The sequence below is a fragment of the Periplaneta americana genome, chromosome 3 (genome assembly GCF_040183065.1).
Source record: "Periplaneta americana isolate PAMFEO1 chromosome 3, P.americana_PAMFEO1_priV1, whole genome shotgun sequence".
Lineage (NCBI taxonomy): Eukaryota > Metazoa > Arthropoda > Insecta > Blattodea > Blattidae > Periplaneta > Periplaneta americana.
This window is the reverse complement of record NC_091119.1, coordinates 67,307,892-67,317,886: the sequence shown is the minus strand read 5'-3', so window position 1 is coordinate 67,317,886 and position 9,995 is coordinate 67,307,892. Positions and strand designations below refer to the sequence as shown.

The 9,995-nt window shown below is 35.7% G+C and overlaps 1 long non-coding RNA gene across 1 annotated transcript in view; it reads left to right on the top strand.

The window, feature by feature from the left end:
- The first annotated feature begins 6,745 nt into the window (after positions 1-6,745).
- The window catches only part of LOC138696130 (uncharacterized), a 16,680-nt gene continuing 13,430 nt past the window's right edge, over positions 6,746-9,995 (top strand). The window contains exon 1 of the long non-coding RNA XR_011331248.1: positions 6,746-6,912. This is a non-coding gene — a long non-coding RNA (uncharacterized lncRNA). The remainder of the gene's footprint in view (positions 6,913-9,995) is intronic.

The window sequence follows — 9,995 nt, the reverse complement described above, 5'->3', positions numbered from 1 at the left end:
ACCTCATCTTCTATCTTATATCTATTTCAATTTATGTTGGCTTTGACGTGCACTTAAGTCTAGTTCTAGTGCAAGTTTCAACCAAGCACGTTTATTAAAAAAAATCTTAAAGCTTAGGCCTATTTACATATTACTTTTGAAAAAAATTTAACTCTACAATAAACAAGTGTACATCAATCGTTCCTGTTGCTCTATTTATCCAATATTTATATTTAATTTTAGGTCTTCTTTTACATAATAACTTATTATTTCAAATAGTAAATTTCGCATGAGGTTAGCAGATGTCGACATAAAGTCAACAAACTGAAATAGCTGAATCATTACATTCAATATGTAGGGTAGTTGCAATATTTTCTTGTCAGCAGCGTAACATCTATACAGCCTTGCGCATACATGTTTAAACACACTTCACAAGTTAATTACATAATCAACCTCAATTACAGCTTCATCATTGTATCGCATGCACCTATTTTCGATTCATTGCTATTATGATGTCTATAAATGTATTATTCGTGCATTCTTATTGAATTTAAAATATAGTACTTTACCAATTTATGAAGTCAATTATCTTTTGCACATTTACTAATTAATACAGCTATGGAAATACATTATTATTACTTAATAACTTCCTTAATTCTTTATTTTCAATTTTTTATTTTAAACTTTAACCTTATTCTATCATTCAAACCTTAGATAAACGTAGCAGCTGATAAAGAATCGTGAAATAACCAATTAAAAAACGTTTATCATTCATCAACTTGTTTCAATCAAGGCTGAATTTAACGTAATATGATAATGGCTGTTATCGGTCTGAATAACGTAGTCGGTATAGCGCTGGAGTTCTGTGCTCGAGGTTGCGGATTCGATCCCGGTCCAGGTCGATGGCATTTAAGTGTGCTTAAATGCGACAGGCTCATGCCAGTAGATTTATTGGCATGTAAAACAATCCTGTGGGACAAAATTCCGGCACACCGGCGACGCTGACATAACCTCGGCACTTACGAGCGTCGTTAAATAAACCATAATTAAAAAAATGAATGGCTGTTTGCAATTTAAGTTAGCTTTCTGACAGTTTTTACATGACGCGTTTCACGTTTAGAATGTTACATACAGGATGAGTCATACCCTGCGGATTTGGAAGTTATACAATCCCGTCGTTTTACAGCCTCTGCTATAAACACCGTACCCTGCGTTGTATATGCCCCGACATGGTACGACGCTTATTCCACTAGCGCAGCTGTGTGCGCGCAGGGCTTTAGAGGTGAAGGTCTGAGGTTTCTGGCTCTGGAGATAATATTCCATGTAGAGTCATGTAACGGAAGCTGATAGTTTGGTAATGTTTCTGTGATATTGGTTAATGTAAAACGCTTAATTATATCAATTTCATTTAAATCACAAATCGCTATTCGAATCTCCTTTATTGAACATAATAAATAAATGCGAATAATATTACATTAATATCAAATGACAGACTTAGGATATTGAATGATCATATTAACAGAGGTCAGCATCGTAGCCTCATCGGACTGGCTGGTGAATGCGGCGGGTCACTAGTGAGCACCTGCACTTCGCATCGTCTGTAAAATGCAGGTTTGCCTAATTACCAATCCGCAGCAGTGGCGGCTGGTTGGCTGAGGCAAGTAAGGCCGGGCCTCAGTCACTTTGCTTCCTTAAACTAAAAATTTGAGTGGTCTTTAGTCTTATATAACATATTATATTAGTTATTTCTATGAAGCATATAGAGTTGTACAGGGACATCATTTTATTTTTACTTCAATTTTTATTGTACCTGAGTTTTTGAATGTACGTCACTTTCACCCCCTCTATTAGTAAACTTCCAACCGTTCTCCACATAGAACCAAGGCCACGTATGCGGTCATAGTAAGCAGTACTGAGTTAGTGAGTATAGTACGTTTCAGAAATATGTTTGCGTTTTCCAGTGACGAAAGAGCTTTCAATATTGAATCATATTTTCGCACAGGTATTGTCGTCCATTTGCTTACGTCGCATCCCGGTTTCCCCCACCCGCTTCTGCTCGCTTCTCTGTAAAGGTTGATGGCTGGGCTGTCTTAGCTCTTTTCTGAAAACATTAATTTCTATTAAGAATTGGACGTTTGCGTAATATTATACAACTGTTTAAAATAACTTAAATAAAAGGGCCTCGTTAAGTAATTAACTGTCACGTGATTTTCCCCCCTTTCTACGACCCTGCGACAAAACTTCTTGGACAGACAGTAGATAGCATGTCTGAGTAATTTTATCTTTTCGGATCGGACAGAAGTGAAGATTGAATTTACAGTACGTAATGTACGTACTCTTTTATAGAGTAGGTACAGAATTATTTCAACATAAGTTACTAGTACTGGTAATTGGAATTAGGTACAATAGTCTATACTGCGATAATATTCACAAAAGAATTGAAGCCTGTATCGAAATGAACGGCCACCATTTTCAAAAATGTGTTTAAATAAACATATTATGATTATTTTTCAATTTAACTTCATTCTCTATATCGTACGCTAATGTTCTGTAGACAGTATAATATGCACTGCATAATGAATACATCCGAATGGATAGCTCAATTCGTGAGCAAAACACTTATTGTTAATACAATACTGTATTTTGATTAAACAAAAACCTAATGAAAACTATGAAACTCAAAATCGCAATATTTCCTAGTTCATGTAAATGGATGAACTACTTTTCTTCTCTCCTATACCTAGTAAAGTGATTTGTATTTTACGCCAGTATCATGGAACTCCAGTCGTGGAAGGGGTAGCAAACGGTGTTTACGGTTCTGAACCTTTAATCCTAAGGTATAGCCAGGTTCATATTAAAAATTTTAGTAAAAATAAAATGATGTCCCTGTAGAAATAGAAAACTTTGTGTTGTATTTAGACCTGTCTTGCAGTAAAATTTGTTCCTGAGGCCAGGATCGCTCGTGCCGGGTCTGTCTTCTGCATTTCATATGTTTCCACGGGTTTTAGGGTTGCACTCGGAAAGCTGATGGTCTCGTGGCCTAGCAGGTATTCCCCACCCATCAGCCTTCACTTCTCCCATTCAGAACCCGGTCTTTTGTCAATGCCGGTCTCAAGTGTCGGTTGGGATGAGAATAACAGTGGTGAATTGTCGTGTGGTCCACTGTGGTTATGTGTATCGAGAAAATAGAAATCGAAAGAAATGCGAGAAATAATGATGATAATTATAATAAATTCATTGTTACAGTATCGTTATCGATAGGAAATAATACTGAAAAAAGGAAAGTTTTAAATTAAGACGGACCTACGCCATCATTGACAATTTTTCAGAAAGATAATCTTGAAACGCGAGCTTTCAATGCATCCTGGTGTGAGTAACATAAATGGGTATTTGGTAATGTGTGCGAAATGAACTTTCCTGTTGGTCATGCTTGTTGCTGTCAAAAAAAAAAAACAAACAAACAAACAAAAAAGAGAGAACAGTGTGTCTATTGAAACTTCAGCGATCTGAAAAATATTTCCAGGGGAATTTTAACACATGCTTTTTTAGTTGAGCATAATATTTGTTGCTTTATAAAAATTAAATAGTTAAGCCTATTGAAATCAACTCACAGCATAGCAACTTATTTCATCAATAATAATAATAATAATAATAATAATAATAATAATAATAATAATAATAATAATATAGTGATAATAGCAATCATAATAAAGTATCATCAATAAATTTTCATAATGTACTGCTTTTAGAAGGCGGCCGGGTAGCTCAGTTGGTAGAGCAGCTGGCCACGGACTGGAAGGTCCGGGGTTCGATCCCAGGCGGTGACAGGATTTTTTCTCGTTGCCAAACTTTCAGAACGGCCCCAAGATTCACTCAGCTCCTATAAAATTGAGTACCGGGTCTATCCCGGGGGTAAAAGGCGGTAAGAGCGTGGTGCCGACCACACCACCTCCTTTTAGCACCGAGGTCATGGAAAGCATGGGGCTCTACCTCCATGCCCCCCAAATGCCTTCATGGCATGTTACGGGGATACCTTTACCTTTTACTGCTTTTAGCAAAGGAAGGGTTTTTGAAAGTATAATATTCAAATATCATTTGGGAAGAGAAAGTTTTCTGGAAAGATATGCTTGAGAAGCACTTCAGAGAGCATAGCCTACGTTTCAGAACAGGTTGAACTCCTGAATATGTACTCACTTGGCATTTATTTCCTGAAAATGAATAAACTTCAAAATTTGTTCGGCTGAGATCTGAATATACGCGACCATGACTCGATTTTGGTCAGGTATTGAGAGATTTGCGGTATGAAAGCTGACATATTGCACGTTTTCATTTCGTTTTTTTATTTTCCTCATACTGTGTTACCATCATTAATATCTTCTCTCCGAATGAACATCTCGTTTTTGACTGTTTTCTTTAGTTGATAAATTAATTACGCTGTCACATTACGTATATTTCAGCAGGATAGATATTCTCGCGAGTCAAGCCTGAATTGTCCGAATAGGAATTCAACGCGGATGCCGTTCGTTCGTTCTGTCTGTTGTGAACATTACGGTCTCGTTAGATGCAGTATTTTGACGAAGTAGAAAGGTTTCGACTGTTTAGCGGAAATATGTTACAACTTATAAGCATTATCAGAAATATGTTCAGCATGGAGTCTGTCTGTCCGAAACGGCGATTTCTCCTGTCGGTTCGATTTTGGTCACACCTGCGAGTGAATTTCTTGGGAAATACATTATTTTAGTAGAATCTACTGTATCTAAGTAACTTATACTTTTATTTCAAACTAAACACAATGGCGTCCAACTTCAAGAGTGGTCGCACTTTTCTCTCTGTTATTTTTTAATGTGAAGAATAATTTTACAAATGTTTCCGTCGTTGAGTATCAACGGAAAATGTTTGACTGAAAGAAATTAAATATTACACATAATCATTTCTACTTTTCGTATTCACTTCATTATTTGAAGTCCAGCGTTGAGCAGGTGTGAAATGCTTGGAATGCCCCTTCATCTTTAAGAGAAATTCCTCATAGTCATAGATCAGACGTGCAGAATTCTAGCTCCTCAGAGCGACTGCCTTCTTACCCCCTTCTAACCCATCCCACCTTTTCTACCAGTGTGGCCATGGCGTTCCAGTTGCACTCGCCTATATCAACATTCATCCTAGAGGCGGCAGGTGCACAATACGCGTACTGCAGTTTGAAGAGAACTGAAACATGGCAAAATCTAAACCCGTGAAGAAATATTGCTTGCAAAGGAAATGGGAATATGATTATTTTGTTGTAGAAGAAGAGAAAGAATTGTTTGTTTACTGTGTCCCATCCAATTTATTTCTACTCGCCATTTCAATATCAAACGACATTTAAACAAAGTCCATATTAAGAATTATGGAATAGACAAACTTTCGACTAAGTTCATTATTACGAACTGTATATTATTGTTTACTTCCTTATGGCCTGTAAGGAACCCAGAGATTCACTGCCGCCCTCACATAAGCCGCCATCGTTCCCTATCCTGAGCAGAGTAATCCAGTCATTACCATCATATCCCACCTTGTCGATCTGGTTGGCAAGTTAGTATAGCGCAGTCCTTTTATGCCCAAGGTTGCGGGTTCGATCCCGGGCCAGGTCGATGGCATTTAAATGTGATTAAATGCGACAGGCTCATGTCAGTAGATTTACTGGCATGTAAAAGAACTCCTGCGGGACAAAATTCCGGCACATCCGGCGACGCTGATATAACCTCTCCAGTTGCGAGCGACGTTAAATAAAATATAACATTTAACATTTATCTCACCTTCCTTAAATCCATATTTATATTATCCTCCCATCTACCATCTCGGCCTCCCCAAAGATCGTTTTCCCTCCGGCCTCCCAACTAACACTCTATATGCATTTCTGGATTCGCCCATACGTGCTACATGTCCTGACCATCTCAAACGTCTGGATTTAATGTTCCTGACTATTATGTCAGATGAAGACTACAATGCGTGCAGTTCTACGTTGTGTAACTTTCTTCATTCTCCTATAACTTCATCCCTCTTAGCCCCAAACATTTTCCTAAACACTTTATTCTCAAACATCCTTAACCTCTGTTCCTTTCTCAAAGTGAGAGTCCAAGTTTCACAACAATACAGCACAACCGGTAATATAACTGTTTTACAAATTCTAACTTTCAGCTTTTTTGAAAGCAGACTGGATGACAGAAGCTTCTCAGCTGAATAATAACAGTCATTTTCCATATTTATTCTGCGTTTAATTTCCTCCCGAGTATCGTTTATATTTATTACTGTTGCTCCAAGGTATTTGAAATTTTCCACCTCTTCAAAGGATAAATTTCCAATTTTTATATTTCCGTTTCGTGCAATATTCTGGTCACGACACATCATCATATATGGTACTTTATCTTTTCGGTATTTACTTCCAAACCTATCTCTAGTATATTGATTATTTATTTATATACTATTAAATTAAGGATATCACTCGTTGTGTTCATTTTGTATTGAAATGAATAGTGACATATATATATATATATATATATATATATATATATATATATTAACTTTCAAGGTTCCTTACTTAAATGCTACAAAGTTATAATTCCGTAGGTGATAATAAGAGGGAAGTTTTAGAAAATCTAAAGAAGGCTAGGTGCAAAGAAATCTCAAAGAAACTACTGACAGGAAACCTAGCATAAACGTAAAAACCTTGAAACGACATAACGCATTATAAATATAGTGACTTTATTACAATCCTTTTTTAAAGTTACAGTGCCGCCACTGAGAGACCTTCCCACTTGCAAAGAATGTCAACAACTCTACGTAGAAGTCAGTCATCCCCAATAGAAGTGGAGTGAGGCTGACGTCGTATTTCCCTTACTTACGGGTTCTGCAGGCCTTTCATAGATGAATACGGAAATTGTACCAGAAATCAGTTATGTAATTATCCGTTAAATATTTCAATGTACTTATTTATCTACTCTACATTAGTCTCCAAGCTTCTTAAAAGTGATAAAATACGAACATGTCACTTGGGTTGTATAGCATCCGGTCCCCCAGCTTCAAGCTATAACTCTCTCTGTGGGCCACAATTAACGCTTATTTTGAAAATAATTGTTATTATTTTAATGTTATAACAATAATATTTGAGGTGAACAGCATATTCTGGATCAATTTTTCGAGTACTACTTAGATTTCCCTATCAATTAAACTGTACACTCTACTTTAGCCACGATCAATATTATCGGAAGTTACAAAATGCACTTAGTAATATAAATAATACGAGAATAGTGTATATGTAAAAGTAGTATTCAGATTTAGTTAAGTAAATAAGTTTTATTTGAATTTCCACGCTAGAGGATCCGCCAAATATCAGCAAGACCAAATAGGCCTATTAACTGTAGTGTTGAAATACGGTGAATTGGGATATTCTCGAGGTACTTTCATCTTCCCTCGAATAATTGGCGTATCATTCACTTAATATTTCATCACCTTTAAATGAAATATTCAAATATTCAATTTGAAAATAATTAAGTAATACAAATACAAATTTTCCTTTAGCTTTTATCCATAGAATTAAATATTCGTAAAGTTGTAACTATTACTGCCACGTAATGTTGACAAATACTGACGCACCAATTGATCATATATAAAAGGCTTAATAAAGTTTAGAAGTAGATAGAACAGTACTGATATTTATGAAATCGAATTTGCTTTAATTACAACCTAAAAACCAATTATGACTTTAAAACAGTTGCTGTTCGAAGCACGCTTGTCCATAAGCCAAGCAAACTTACATTAGCGTGTATCTATTTAACATCGAGTACAAACTAAACGAGACTTACACATAATATTACATAGTTATTGTAACCTAATAAAATCATTAATGAATCTCAACAGGACACCGTCGTCGGCCGTTCTTGAAATATCCAACTGGTATTCTAGTTCCTGCCCGATGTTTTCTAATATTGGTTGCGTCAACGCAGTTCACTGCATTACTTATAACTTCCTTCGGTGCCCCTGAATCTAGAAATCCTTTACATAGTCCCACAGGAAAAGGTGTTTGTCCTTCAAGTCCAATCCAACGCACTGGGAGAAGATTCCCGACATCAGTACTTCACTATGGCGGCATATCGTTTTGTTGGCAATGCTGGGTTGCAGACTCATGACCTGATGTACGAGTACAAGGTGAAAGTGCAATACACACACATAATTATGTTCAATCTGTTATCTTACAGTCGATAAAATAATAAAACTGGCCATATCTCGAAACATCCGTTCCAGTCATTACGGATCCCATTATAACGAAGCATTGATCACTAACAAGTCACAACATAAAACACATCCAAGTACAATACATACAAGGCTTATGCCTATATCTTCAGATGGGCAAGGATTATAATGCTGATTTCCTCTACGATATAATATTAAGTGGATGCGTGACATATTACGTATTTAACATATTAGACTAAATAATTAAATATTTGCATCGGCTTATGGACAATGTACTTTAATAGCATGTGATAATATTTTAATTTTCCTTGATAAAATGTTAAATATCATTAATTCAGTTCAATTATTAAGAGTGGCATATCTGAACTTCGAATAACTATAAGAGAAAAAAGTCTCAATGAAAATCAATACGCCTGTTCCTAACAAGGAGAGAGTATAGCGAGAAGCTGCATTAAGTCCATAGCATCTTACGTGTGAAGTGAGCTGTCATGGAACGGGTTTCATCAGCTGCCGCTGATTCTTTGTGGCCGGTTAATACGGCCCAAATGACTAAAAGTTATGAAAGAAATTAAATAAAACAGTAAAAAATAATTTCAAAATGAATTTCTCTGTAAAGAAAGTATTAAACCCAGAAATTTGGACTTCAGAAGAAGTGTATTGAATAGACCCTGGGGTTTCGGACTTTACAAAAGTCAAAGTCGCTTCCAGATCTCATACACATGCCACGAGGATTCGTTACCCTGGCTTAAAGCTGGATTCTCAACGTCGTTACCCAGGTCAACACGTTAGTTAATCGTCATGAAGACTGGCTACCCCGATCTGAAACAGGTTACTCAGAGTTATCACACAGATTTGCATGTAGAAATTTATTCATACTGCAGATGAGTAAACACCCGGTAGCAGTGGCAAAACATTACTACATAATATATTATTACAATTAATAAATCGAAATAATTATAATAACAATAATAATAATAATAATAATAATAATAACTCTATTCTATTGTCTAAATTAGATAATATAGGACTATCGGTAATCTACGTAAACTGGGTTGAAAATTATTTACACGATACACAATCAAGTGTACGAATTTCGAATACTCTCTCTGATCCATTTAATATTATTTTTGGTGTGCTCCAGGGCTCAACTTTAGGACCTCTTCTATTTCTAATTTTCATTGACGACATTTGAAAAAGAATGTTCTGACTATCTGTTATTCGCTGACGATCTTAAAATTTTTCGAAAAATCAAAAGTACTGCTGACTGTCAATTTCTTCAGGATGACATTAATTCAATTACCAATTGGTCAGTTGATAACGGGATGATAATTAATGAATCCAAAACTTACGTAATATCACTTTCAAGGAAAACCTCTACACTAAAATATAACTATCATCTAAAAAATGGATTAATTAACATAAAAGATTGTATTAGAGACCTCGGTGTATTAATTGACAATAATTACATTTTTACAACCACAATGATTATATTTACCTATAACAATGCAATAAGAATGTTAGGAATAATTCGGTCAATTACTTATTCTTTTTCAACACCTGACTGTCTTTTAATACTATACTATACATTAGTGAGATCGAAACTCGACTATGCATCTGTAGTTTGGAACTCTATTACAAGTACTGATTCGGCAAAACTGGAAAATATTCAAAGAAAATTTATATCATTATGTTCCTACAGATTTCAGTCCAATAACTCCGGGTATAACTATGATAAAAAAATGTGAGCAATCTTGTATTCGAGAGCATTTATTTTACTTTATGCTTTCTTT